This window comes from Conger conger, chromosome 6, assembly GCF_963514075.1.
Source record: "Conger conger chromosome 6, fConCon1.1, whole genome shotgun sequence".
Classification (NCBI taxonomy): Eukaryota; Metazoa; Chordata; class Actinopteri; order Anguilliformes; family Congridae; genus Conger; species Conger conger.
This window is the reverse complement of record NC_083765.1, coordinates 52,553,024-52,566,048: the sequence shown is the minus strand read 5'-3', so window position 1 is coordinate 52,566,048 and position 13,025 is coordinate 52,553,024.

Sequence of the window (13,025 nt, the reverse complement as noted above, 5' to 3'; positions counted from 1 at the left end):
CTTCTTTGTACTCTCCGGATTAGAGTGTCTGCTAAACACCCAAGTTGTAAATAGTCAGTTGAATGTTGACAGTATTTATTTTTTGCATTTAACACCTCAGGCACTCCACTGTTTGGAGTGCATACCTGTGGGGAGTTCTCTCTTCCCACGTGCCTGTGGGTCTCAGTTACTCTCTCTTCCCACGTGCCTGTGCTTCTCAGTCACTCTCTCTTCCCACCTGCCTGTGCGTCTCAGTCACTCTCTCTTCCCACGTGCCTGTGCGTCTCAGTCACTCCTGTGTCACCTCGCCTCGTCTCCACGGTGAACGCCACGCCCTGGGTGCCAGTTTGCATTTTGGCTGAGATATCGAGCTGCGTTTTATCTGTTGGTTCAACGCAGTGTATGACCTCCCTTCACAGCCAGCTTAGACATGCATTTTGAGACGGCCAAAAGCAAGAGTGGTGTCTTAAGTAGTGTATTGCTGGTGGTCAGATTTTGGTGCTAGAGCACAGGTGTCAAACTCCAGTCCTGGAGAGCCGCAGTGTCTGCCGGTTTTTGGGTTGTTCGCAGAACCTTCATTGAAGTCATTGATAGGCTAAAGAGTCCACACACCTTGTTCTCGAGGCCTTATTTGGCAGCCGATTGAAAGGAAACCACAAAAACCTGCAGACACCGATACCGATTGGCCAGACAGTTTTCACACCTGACGCCCAGGTAAAGGGAGGGTGGAAAACCAGCAGTTCTCGGACCTGGAGGACCGTGATTCGATGATCCCGGCCCAGGAACCTGAACTGCAGGTGGGGTTCACCCAGACAGAACGGGGCCTGTAGCATAGACACATGAGGCCCAGCTTCTGTAGATGGCAAGAAACCAAGACATACCTGCACATCCGCATACCTGAGAGTCTGGAGGACTGCTTTCTATCCGGTGAGGTCGTTCAGTATAATGATGGGCTCCGCCTGCATTCCAGAGTTCTCCAAATGATTTTTTTTTTTTTCCCAGTTTGCTTGCCAGTTGTACCCTATCTCTCCCAGTTACCCATGCTAACTGCTTAGGATACACCATCTACGTCTCCTCATCCCCTGGCAGCCCGCTGAGATCCAGTGAGATCCAGTGAGATCCAGTGATCCGTGGAACGACGCGCCTCCTCCCAGCCGCATCGCTCCAGCCCGTGACCGTGATTCAGGGGCGATCAGGGCGCGGCTACATATACTCGGAGTGGCAGGGCAATTATGCCGCTCCCATGTGAGCCGCCCAAACTCTGCTTTTTGGCTGGACCGGGACGCAAACCTCGGTCCTCGGTGTGGAACTGCATCACACTGATGCCTGCATCAAGGTCAGACGCCTAGGCCCTGCCCTGCCAAATTAAATATTACCTGCACACAACAATACATACTGACAACAACAGACACGCACCTGAAAGGCCGGGCCTTTATGAATGCATGGTTTATTTTATAGCACTAGTGTGTCGTATAGTGTAGTAATATCGTGCAGAGGATGGGTTTATCGCGGTGTTGATGACGCTAATTCTGAAGCAGGAATGCGTCAGAGCTTGCAGACGTGCGATTGGGGCTGGATAAGGCCGGCTGTCTCAGGTGCATCTGTGCGTGCATGCGTGGGCCCGACAGCGGAGCTGCCCGTAACTGATTCTGAGGATGGCGATCAGACAGGCAGATTGTAAGTGGGGCGAGCTTCATTTGTCTGCTGAGGGCCTGTGCCTGAATCAGTTCAGGCGGTTAGAACTTTTTTTTTTTTTTGGCTATGAGGTGAGCTTCCCTCAAACCTTCCCTGAGCGGGCATCTCCCCCGGTGTGTCTGCATGGTCCTGTCGGTCCTGCTGTGCCACATGTACACTGCTCCAGTGATTTTCTTCACGCCACAGAGTACTACAGGAAAGCTGGCACTCACGCAGGAGGAGTGGCACTACTCTCACCGATTACAGCTGGTAGTCTGTGGGTCTCTTCTTGTTGTCAGGAGGAACTAATGCAACAGTACCAGGGCGGCCTGTAGCGTAGTGGTTAAGGTAAATGACTGGGATACGCAAGGTCGGTGGTTCTAATCCCAGTGTAGCCACAATAAAATCCGGACAGCCGTTGGGCCCTTGAGCAAGGCCCTTAACCCTGCATTGCTCCAGGGGAGGATTGTCTCCTGCTTAGTCTAATCAACTGTGTGTCGCTCTGGATAAGAGCGTCTGCCAAATGCCAATAATGTAATGTAATGTAATGTACCCCAAAAAGCCCCAACTGAATTTAAGCCACCCTACTGCTGGCAAATGAAGACTATTGAGTGCCAACACTGCAGAGTCCTGGTAATAATAATAATAATAACCATCATCATCATCATCATACATAATTATGCTCACCATAAGGACACAATGCTCTTCACTGGCTGTCTTCCTACACTATAAATTCTCAGAAGTGCCTAAAAAGGTACGAAAGCTTGTCACTGGGGAGAGAACAGTACTTTCAGGGTACGTTTAGAAAATTTGATCCTTGAAGAACAAAAATGTACCTCAACTATCACTTCATCTGTAAGAGTGTACCACAGTCTCACGCACATAGTACGATGTTATGTAGAGAGCGAGCAACATTTCTTCCCTGAACAGAACCTGCTTAGGCGTGTGGGCAGGTCAACTCTACCATGTAAGGAATGCTCCAATGACACTGAAAGAGATTTAAAATGTTTGGGACGCTGTTGTTCAGTCAATAGCCCGACAGAAACCCGACCAACCCCAACCACGTGCGATCTCAATGCCACAGCTGTTGAGCGGCATTCAGGACTTGTGCCAATTGCATTTTCATAAGGCTGCAATTAAGTGTGATCAGCTGGGCTGCGGTTCTTTTATTTTTTCCCCATGTGATCTCACAGCTGTTCTGTTGTGGCACTGGTCTTGTGTCTGGTGGGGAGGGGAGGGGAGGGGGGGGGAGGGAGCTGAGTTTATTTTAGCCAGTTAAACCGGTGGATAATTTGAGGGCCACCTTAAAGACAAGCTGAAATCAAAATGCACTTCTTCCTGAACGTAGTCAATTTTTCATTACCATACGAACACGTCTTGAAGTATATATTCCAAAAGAAATACAATACTTTAATACTTGTGTGTTTTCTCACTGTATCAACTTCCTGGAAAACAACGTTATCGTGTGCCAGCGTGTATGTCGATCAAAGGTCTGTCAATTTCCTGTTCCCATCCAATCAATATCTTTTTCATACAGCGGAGCGTATCCTGATTTGTTGATCTCCCCCTCCATTTGTTTTCAATCAAATCAACGGAAGCTACAGCACAGACCGTTTAATGAACGGAAACAGCACAGACCGTTTAATGAACAGAAACAGCACAGACTGTTTAATGAACAGAAACAGCACAGACCGTTTAATGAACGGAAACAGCACAGACCATTTAATGAACAGAAACAGCACAGACCGTTTAATGAACGGAAACAGCACAGACCATTTAATGAACAGAAACAGCACAGACTGTTTAATGAACAGAAACAGCACAGACGCTCTTATCCAGAGCGATGTACAACAAAGTGCAAAGTGCATACGCATAACCAGGGATAAGTGGGCTGAAAGACCCCAGAGGGAAGTGCAATTTCAACAACAAAGATAATGACTAGGGGCTATTTGATCATAAAATGTTTTATTTATTTCCTTTTTTTATTTTTATAATAATAGCACACCATGCAAATATATGAATAAACAGCTTACCTAGCCAAAGTGTACTAGTGTATTAGTGTTCTAGCTTGTGTACTAGTGTACATTTACAAAGCAGGAAAAGCACCTTCCTGCCAGGAACCAGGGAAAATTGCTGCTGGAAGGAGAACCACAGTTCTGCTTCTGAACCGAAAGATCTCCCACAGCACACTGCACCCAACTGGCCCATCACATCCTGAAGCACACCAGGTACCCCTGGAGCCTGGGGAAGAACTGTCCTCAGGGGTATTTCATAGAATAGAGCTGCCCGTTTTTGAGGTTTCATATGAAATGTTTTAAGACGATCTAAAGGTAAACGGCCAATCAGCTGACGAGATGAGCCAGGGACACTGTTGGAAACAAAAACGTGCACACGCACGGATCATCCAGGAACAAAATTTATCTTTTTATAAAGGAACCTTGCTCATTGTGTTTGGAGCTCAGCATGATAGCAGTCTTACTTACTTAGACAGTTTGCTCTGTGCCCCAGAACTGAGGAGAGACAGAAGAGATGCAGCACGTCAGCACTCAGATACATTCTCACACCTGACATCCCTACTGTTCCTCCTCAGAGTGTGCCTCATTAACGCCAAGTACCTGCACATGAGCTAATATGAAGCACTTGCAGTTTTGACAGTGTAGACTGCAGAAATTCTTGTAGATGTAAAAATAATAACTCTGTGTCAACTGTGCGCAGAGCCTGTAATTGACTTTCAATCCTTTTTGTACCTGATTTATTCTTGTCTCTTCACAGACTGGACCAGATTCAGAAATGTTTGGCAGCCATTTGACAGCCATAACTCAGCTGTTCACGTTTGCATGGATAGTTCACACATATCTAATCTTTTTTTGTTGCCCTTGTTTTTTAATCTGCGGGGATTGCATTTCCCTCTTGCATTCCCCTCCGAGGAATCGCCACCTTAACGTGGTGGAGGGGTTTGTGTGTCCCGGTGATCTTGGGAGCTAGGTTGTCGGGGGCACTGTTAGCCCCAGTAGGGACTCCCAAGGCAAATTGGTCCCGGGGGAGGGGCCGGACTAAGAGCGATTCAAAGACTCCCATGACACGGCCACACAACGACCCAGTTACCTCACCCGGAAAAGGGAAACCAGGGCCCCCTGCTGGAGCCAGACTCGGGAGGGGATCCGGGCTTGCTGATCCTCGGCGTCGCAGACTGGTTCTGGGGACATGGAATGTCACCTCTCTGGTGGGGAAGGAACCGGAGCTAGTGCAGGAGGCAGAGGGGTACCAACTAGATATAGTTGGGCTCACCTCCACACACAGTACTGGTTCCGGAACCAAACTGCTGGAGAGGGGCTGGACTCTGTTCTTTTCTGGAGTTGCTCAAGGTGAGAGGCGCCGGGCGGGTGTGGGGATACTCACAAGCCACCGGCTGAGTTGGGCTGTCTTGGCTGACACGCCTCTTCAGTGTCACGTGGAGGTCGGGGACAGTACCTGTAGAGTGGCAGACCGGGGTGGTGGTCCCCATTTTCAAGAAGGGGGACCGGAGGGTGTGCTCTAATTACCGGGGTATCACACTCCTCAGCCTCCCTGGGAAAGCTTACTCTAGGGTGCTGGAAAGGAGGCTCCGACCGACGGTCGAACCTCGGATTCAAGAGGAGCAATGTGGCTTCCGTCCTGGCCGTGGAACAGTGTACCAGCTTTTTACCTTGGCAGGGTTGCTGGCCTATCCATGAGAGTTTGCCCATCCAGTCCACATGTGCTTTGTGGACTTGGAGAAGGCTTTCGACCGTGTCCCCTGGGGAACCCTGTGGGGTGTACTGCGGGAGTATGGGGTACCGGGGCCGTTGTTACGAGCCATCAGGTCCCTGTATAACCAAAGTGAGAGCTGTGTCCGCATTCTCGGCACAAAGTCAAGCACGTTTCCTGTGGGTTTTGGACTCCGCCAAGGTTGCCCCTTGTCACTGGTCCTGTTTGTGGTATTCATGGACAGGATCTCAAGGCGCAGCCGAGGTGAGGAGGGTGTCCGGTTTGGTGACCTCAGAATCGCATCTCTGCTTTTTGCGGATGATGTGGTTCTGCTGGCTTCATCGGACCGTGACCTTCAGCACGCACTGGAGCGGTTTGCAGCCGAGTGGGAAGCGGCCGGGATGAGAGTCAGCACCTCCAAGTCCGAGGCCATGGTTCTCTGCCGGAAAACGGTGGATTGCTCCCTCCGGGTTGGGAACGAGTCTTTGCCCCAAGTGAAGGAGTTCAAGTATCTCGGGGTCTTGTTCACGAGTGAGGGTAGAAGGGAGCGTGAGATCGACAGGCGGATCGGTGCAGCGTCAGCAGTAATGCGGGCTTTGCACCGGACCGTTCTGGTGAAGAGGGAGCTGAGCCGGAAGGCGACGCTCTCGATTTACTGGTCGATCTACGTCCCAACCCTCACCTATGGTCACGAGCTTTGGGTAGTGACCGAAAGAACGAGATTGCGTATACAAGTGGCCAAAATGAGCTTCCTCTGTCGGGTGGCCGGGCTCAGCCTTAGAGATAGGGTGAGGAGCTCGGACATCCGGAGGGAGCTCGGAGTAGAGCCACTGCTCCTTCGCGTCGAAAGGAACCAATTGAGGTGGTTCGGGCATCTGATCAGGATGCCTCCCGGGCGCCTCCCTTTGGAGGTTTTCCGGGCTCGTCCAACTGGGCGCAGACCCCGAGGGAGACCCAGAGCCCGCTGGAGAGATTATATATCTCTCCTGGCCAGGGAAAGCCTCGGGATCCCCCAGGAGGAGCTAGAATGCGTTGCTGGGGAGAGGGACGCCTGGAATACCTGGCTTTGCCTACTGCCACCGCGACCCGACTCCGGATAAGCGGGTGATGATGGATGGATGGATGGATGGGATTGCATTTGGAGCCGGAAGGCGTACACCGTCATGACATCCAGAGGACTAACTATGACTGAAAAACAACTGATCTGTAAGGTGAGCTGACAGAAGAATTCATTAAGAAGGATAGCGCAGAAACTGGGTGTATCAAGAACAGCAGTTTGGAAAGTCTTGACAAAAGAAAGGTCAACAAAAGTCTGTGACATCACCAGCAGACTCTGGTGGGCTGGGATGAAAATAGCAGCCGTATGCAGAAGACTTTGAGAGCAGCGGTTTTGTGGCATCATGGCTGAATGACTGATGGATGGTTGCTATGGCCCCACCACACCGTGGCACCATTTACAGCCACATTTACGCAACATTAAAGGAAAAAGGAAAACTACTGGCCCATTAACATCGGGAACATTAACATCAGGAACACATCACCGATTTACGGAAGATGCAATACAGAAGCTTAATTGAAATATGAATCAGTAACCCACTGACGTCATTAGATTTGGCATGGTTTCTTCTGGGAATGTCTGAATCATCTTTTTGAAGGAGTAAGAGTTCAAATAGTTAAGACATAAATAACTATTGTGGAAATAATTTGATGACTGAAACCATTAATTTTATGAATCACCAATCCAATAATCCAATGACCTTTGAGGTTTTCCTGCAAGATTGCGACTATTCCTGAATATGATGTCAGTTGAAGGTCTCATTAAAAGAATGAGATTTTTGCAGGTAAATTATTCACACCCTGGAGAGCTAATGATCCATTACAGCAGACCTGGCTCTCTGGTTAATTGACGAACCCATGGCACAGAAATAACCAGTCTCTGTGTGATGAAAGAAGTTGGGTTCTGAAGACAATTGCACCATTTCTGTCGCAAAACCTCACTCAAATCCTCCTTTATCAGGATTTAATTAAACACCATTCAAAACTACAGAGTAGACATTTGTATTGTGTGTGGATGGCAATGTCCGGTGCTGCGAAAAGTATTTGCCCCATTCCTGATTTCCTCTATTATTGCATATCTGTCACACTGACTGGTTTCAGATCTTTAGGCAAAATGTAATATTAGACCAACAGAAAACCTGGGAAAACACGAAACAATATGATTCAATGGGATCAGTAGGAACAAGGGACACTGTCGGCACCTGGTAGGGTAGACTGTGTTCAATGTTTTTGACACAACAATATGGCGGATCGAAGATAAACTTTCTTTTATTTCGCCTAAATAGGCAACTAAAATATGCTTCTGAAAATAAACAATGCAGTTGCAGAATCTTGATTCACATTTGATCTCAGCTTGAAAGTTTGATCTCAGTTTTGTGAGCCAGGCGAGCTGCACTGGACTGCACCCGTCACGCACTGCAAGCCTCTCCAGAGACAATGAATGTAATGCACTGTGTACTCGACTGGGTGTCGAAGCATCTTCAGCGTATGATGCTATGAATGCACAGAATCCCCGACTCGATCACTGGGCTATGAGCTCTTATACGAGAAAATCAGTGAATGTGCCAAGTTCTCTTAAATCACGAGTATGAGTGATTTAGCAACAAATCTGTTTGTACGCGTGGTCCTTGCATGAGGTCCATTGTTAGTTTTATCAGTTGGTATTAAGGACATTTGGCATTAAGGACAAATGTTAGCATTCTCTCCTTTGTCCTGCTGTATATTGTTAGTTCTATGCAACTGCAGTACTACTTAGTTTCTTGTGGTTACAGAACACAACAACATTTTCTCTTATTTGGAATCATTAGGAATGAAGAAAGTTAAAAGCCTAGACAAAATTTTATTTGACTGACAGGCGGAGAACACAGTGTGCAAATGGACAAGCTCATAAAATGGATTTCTAAGAATAGGAACCCTCAGCTACTGTTGATATGAATAATGAACAAAGCCTACAGAATGTGAATTCATTTCCAGAACATGATTATCAGACTAAAATACAACCTAATGATCGCTGAGATAAACTGGACAGCTGGCATGCATAATTAACCAATCCTCCAGGTCTGGTTCCTGAAGGACTACAGCGTCTACCTAATTTACTTTGGAAAAAATAGTTCTGTTCATTCATGTGTTCTGAGCCGTGTGTCACGTAAATGTCACCCATCTATATTTTGTTGCTGTTCCTGTTTGCTGATGGTGATCTCCCATGTTTCTTTGGATTTGGAGGATGGGGGTTCATCTTCACAATCAACGATTTAAAATCAACAGCAAATTTTGGACATTTTGCAGCTTTTAGAGGCATATCATGGATATAATGTTTATCAAAGTGTCTGTTGACATGGAAAAGCAACTCACGTTCAGCTCACTCACTCTGGAGCCCATTTACTCACTCACCGTGTCTAGCAGAGAAACTGTCTACAGACGCTGATTATCCCAGAACAGGAACATTTGTGATGAAACAATGATGAAATTCGGACATGATCCGCAATGGAACAGATGGGAACTACTGACGAGCCAGACAATGCCTCGAAAAGCCTTTTGCTGGCGCCCGGGCCTGTGTGAAATCTTTTTTATTTTTTTTTATTTTTTTTTTATATTCCCGCCACCACCCCCCCCCCCCCCCTATTGGGAGGTCAACTTTATTTTTAATAATACAAAAAGAAACATATATACAGTGGTAAATTTCAGAGAGAGAGAGAGAGGGGGAGGGAGAGGGAGAGGGAGAGAGCGAAGGAAGAAAACAGTATGAAGCCTTTGTGAAATCTTAACAAATGCTTCACACGGCAGTTCCAGGATCAGTTCCGCCAGGGCTCACACAGTATACGGAGGGAACCTCAGACCTTCGATGAAATTTCAAATGCTCCCATGCCCAATTAATCATCCAAACCACATTTTGTGTTGTTAATTCAACCATTTAGCTTTTAAGAGAGAAAAGAAACAGTTGCACATGCATATTGAAAAGAGGGGGGGTGGAAAAAGTGTTTAAATGCATCATAATGAATACGAGTTGAATATCAATTTTTTCTAGTCACAAAATGCTGTTGTCTAGTCACTACAGATGCTTGGTTTGGTTTATTGTGCTCAGTAAGGGCTGTCCCTGTGACACCCATCCAAAGAGATCACTGCAAAGAGATCCACTCAAGGGCTACAAGCCTTAAACACACATTTGCGGAAACACAGCAAATATATGAGTCTGGAGCTCCAATATACTATTACCCTAGTCTTTAAAGGTCCTGGTTTGTGCAAAGTATTTGGATAGCCTTGGGAAACTGGCAAAAACACAGTGAAAACAAGAAAGATTTGGGGGTTTTTTTGGCTAACCAGCTCAACGGGAACCTTGGTAGATGCAGGAAAAAGGTTCTGTTAGGACACACACAGCTGGTTAGAAAAATACGTCAGCATCACAATATCTAAAAGACAAAATAGCAGCGTAGAATTTACAACTACAAAGAACCGCAAGGTACAAAGGTGCAAATATCTGCTTAAACCTCATAGCACTTCATAGATGTAAGACACGAAACGTCACATACCCTTTTAACAGGAGGTCAAAGGTTACCCGGGTCATGGCGGCACATTATCGTGTGCCTTTTGCACCCCACCAGCGAGAGCGGGAAACAACATCTTTAAACGGTTCACAGCTCCAGATCACCAAGGCTGTCAGCCATTTCCGTCAGGTCAGATTAACCCCAGGAATGGTAACTTCCTGGCCTTTTGGACCACATCAGTTGCTACTGATCACCTGCAAGGTTCAAATCTGCGTGTGAGGCCATTAAAGTGGGATAGACTGGGGACAGCTTTCTAACTACTGTATCCTTCTGTGGTTTGCTGCTCGCAAACACAGTAGTTGTTCCAGATCTGATCTTTGGATCTGTGCTTAAGTACTTCCCCTGTCAATGGCTGAAGGGCCCGGCCGAGCCTGGCAGGAGAGCCAGGCTGCGTGTGGAAGATGTGTTGGGTATTGAGTGCCACTGTGTCTCCCCACCAACAATGTACTCTGAGAGTCATTCAAGGTGTGAATATAAGTTACAAATGAATGACTGCATAAAGTACAAATGCAGCAGATCATTAGTAATAATATTACCACTGCGTGGAATATTACACCTTCCGTTTTTTGGTATTTAGACAACAATCTGAGGAGTGTGACTGCACACCTTTCAATGATTTGGAGTCATGAAAAGGATTTGGACTTCTTCACATTTAGATGTAATTAGATTTTAAATATGAAAAGAGAAAAAATGGCCTAGACTGAAATATAATGAAGATGGCCAGATGTTTGTGGTTTAGATTTTTGAATACATTTTATTACTTTAGCTGAATATTTCCCTGCGGTTAGGGGTAAAGTTGCAGTGAATGTATTCTCTGAGCTTCCACGAGTCACGACTTCACGTTTACCTTCTGGCGGGAGCTCAGCAGTGGATAACACAAACGAAACGTGTTGCTGAACCAACAGACATTTAAAATAAATAAATACACATTTCCTGAAATCTGAAACTTAAAACAAAGCTGCAACTTGAAACAACGTTGGAAGGCGTGGCTTTGCTGCGCTGTTATGAAAACAGCCTGAAGTTTAGTTTTGTGTTGAGCAGCTGTTGCAAGGCTGAGCCAAGAATAACCAGCGCGCATCAGGGGTTGCCAAGTGTTAACGTGTTAACATTTTACATATTTTTATGGAATTTAGGAGTTTATAAATGAATTATTTCGAGTCTGATCAGCATTTATATGCAGTTTATGTGCAGTCTGAAAATGGGTTTATATTAGCATATAAAAAAAATCACAGCCAAAATCACAAGTGCTGGTTACTGGTGTCAACCAAAAGCTGTTGGTGGGTAGGCCAGGGTTAAAACAGGGAATGAAGTTGAACCAAACTTGCATTCAGAGTAACTTAAAATCAAACACAAAATTTGTGGAAACATACATGGTCTCAATTAGAGGTAAGTTTGTCCGGGAGTTTCTCGAGCATGAATATCCACATTGGACACGTGAGTTTTGGAAAACCTGCTCAAACTGAAAGAGCAGTCTATAAGCATGTGGAGCTTTTTTCTCTCATATGGGCCTACATCGCCCCCTTTAGGGAAGAGCATAGATGTGCATTACAACTTGATCATTGATCATAAGCAAATACAATATCGCCTGATTGGTTTTAGAAAATTAATTTTTACATCCGCAAGTTAGCACAACAAAAGCACAATAAAAATTAGCCTTTTTTTTTTCTAAATTTATGATATTTAATTCAACTTTGTGGTTCAATGTGCGTCCGATTTTTTTGGTAAAAAGATCTACAAGCCTTTTAAAGTAATTTTATAACTAGAAAGTAAGGATCACTTTTCTTTTCTTTTTTATATGTTGAATTTAACAGATTTGATGAAAAATTTCTTAAATTAATATACTATAACGTTGCTGTTCTAACTACACTTAAGCAGCCCATTCTGTGAAGATGCGAAAAGACAGAGTTAAACACTGGACTGGAGTGTGTTAACATGCCTAATTTAGTTCTGGCAGAAATGATGGTCACCCACTGGCCGTATCAAGAGCCGTATCCAGTAGTCAGAAAAGTGACATGAGGAGGAGTCTGACATGAAAACACTCTTGGGGAGATTGGAGACAAGTGTGCAGCTGCCGGGGGTTTTGTAGCACAAGCAGGGAGACTGGTGAAGGAAATACATTAGGCCTGCCAGGAGTACCAGGACCATATGAGTTGTATATAGTATAGAGTGCATAATCTACATTTTATTTTAAATAAATAAATGAATACATTAAAACTGTGAAATTCAGAAGCTTGATGACTATAAGCCTGTGGAAAACCAGTCAGACAAAACATTGAAAAAAAAATGTCAATGCGTCGGCCTTGCAAGGATTTACCAAGGAGTAATTGCAAACTATGACCACTAGGTGGTGCCATGTTCACAGGGGGAAATACCCAGGAACACACATGTGCAGCATAGACATTATGAACTATCGTCAGGATATAAGACATTTCACATCTATCCACCAAAAATGCTCATGGGACAATTGGACATGTAATGATGTGCTTGTGTCTTCCTGTGCCTGTGGAACAGAGGATTGTGGGTAGTGTGCACATGACTATTCAGCAAGAGGATATGAGAAATCCCTACCACCACCCCTGTCCTGCCCTGCCTCTTACCCCCCCCCCCCCCAAAAAAAAAAAAAAAAAAACCCATCACCCATAGTGCCACAGGCCTAGCCCATTCAACATGGAGGTAGATATGGGTGGGGGATCTCCGACCACTGGAAAGTGATGTCATGGCAACCGTAACCACAGTGACGTGCATCGTTCCTGTTTCACAGCAGCAAACCACACAAACCCCTCAGAGAGACCTGTCTCCTGCAGAGACTGTGTGTGCAGTCCTGCCTGATAAGACTGCCTGTTGATAAGTGTGTGTGCTGTCCTGTCACTGTGAGAGACAATACTGTCCTCCTGGTAAAGAGACTGTGTGCTGTCTCTATCAGAGGGCACGCTGTCCCATCCTGATAGAACACACTGGCCTGGATTCAATAAACATTTGTCTTTAACTTTGACTCACAATGAAACGCTTGGAAGTTTGTTTTATTCTTCCGAAAGATAGGGTTTTTTT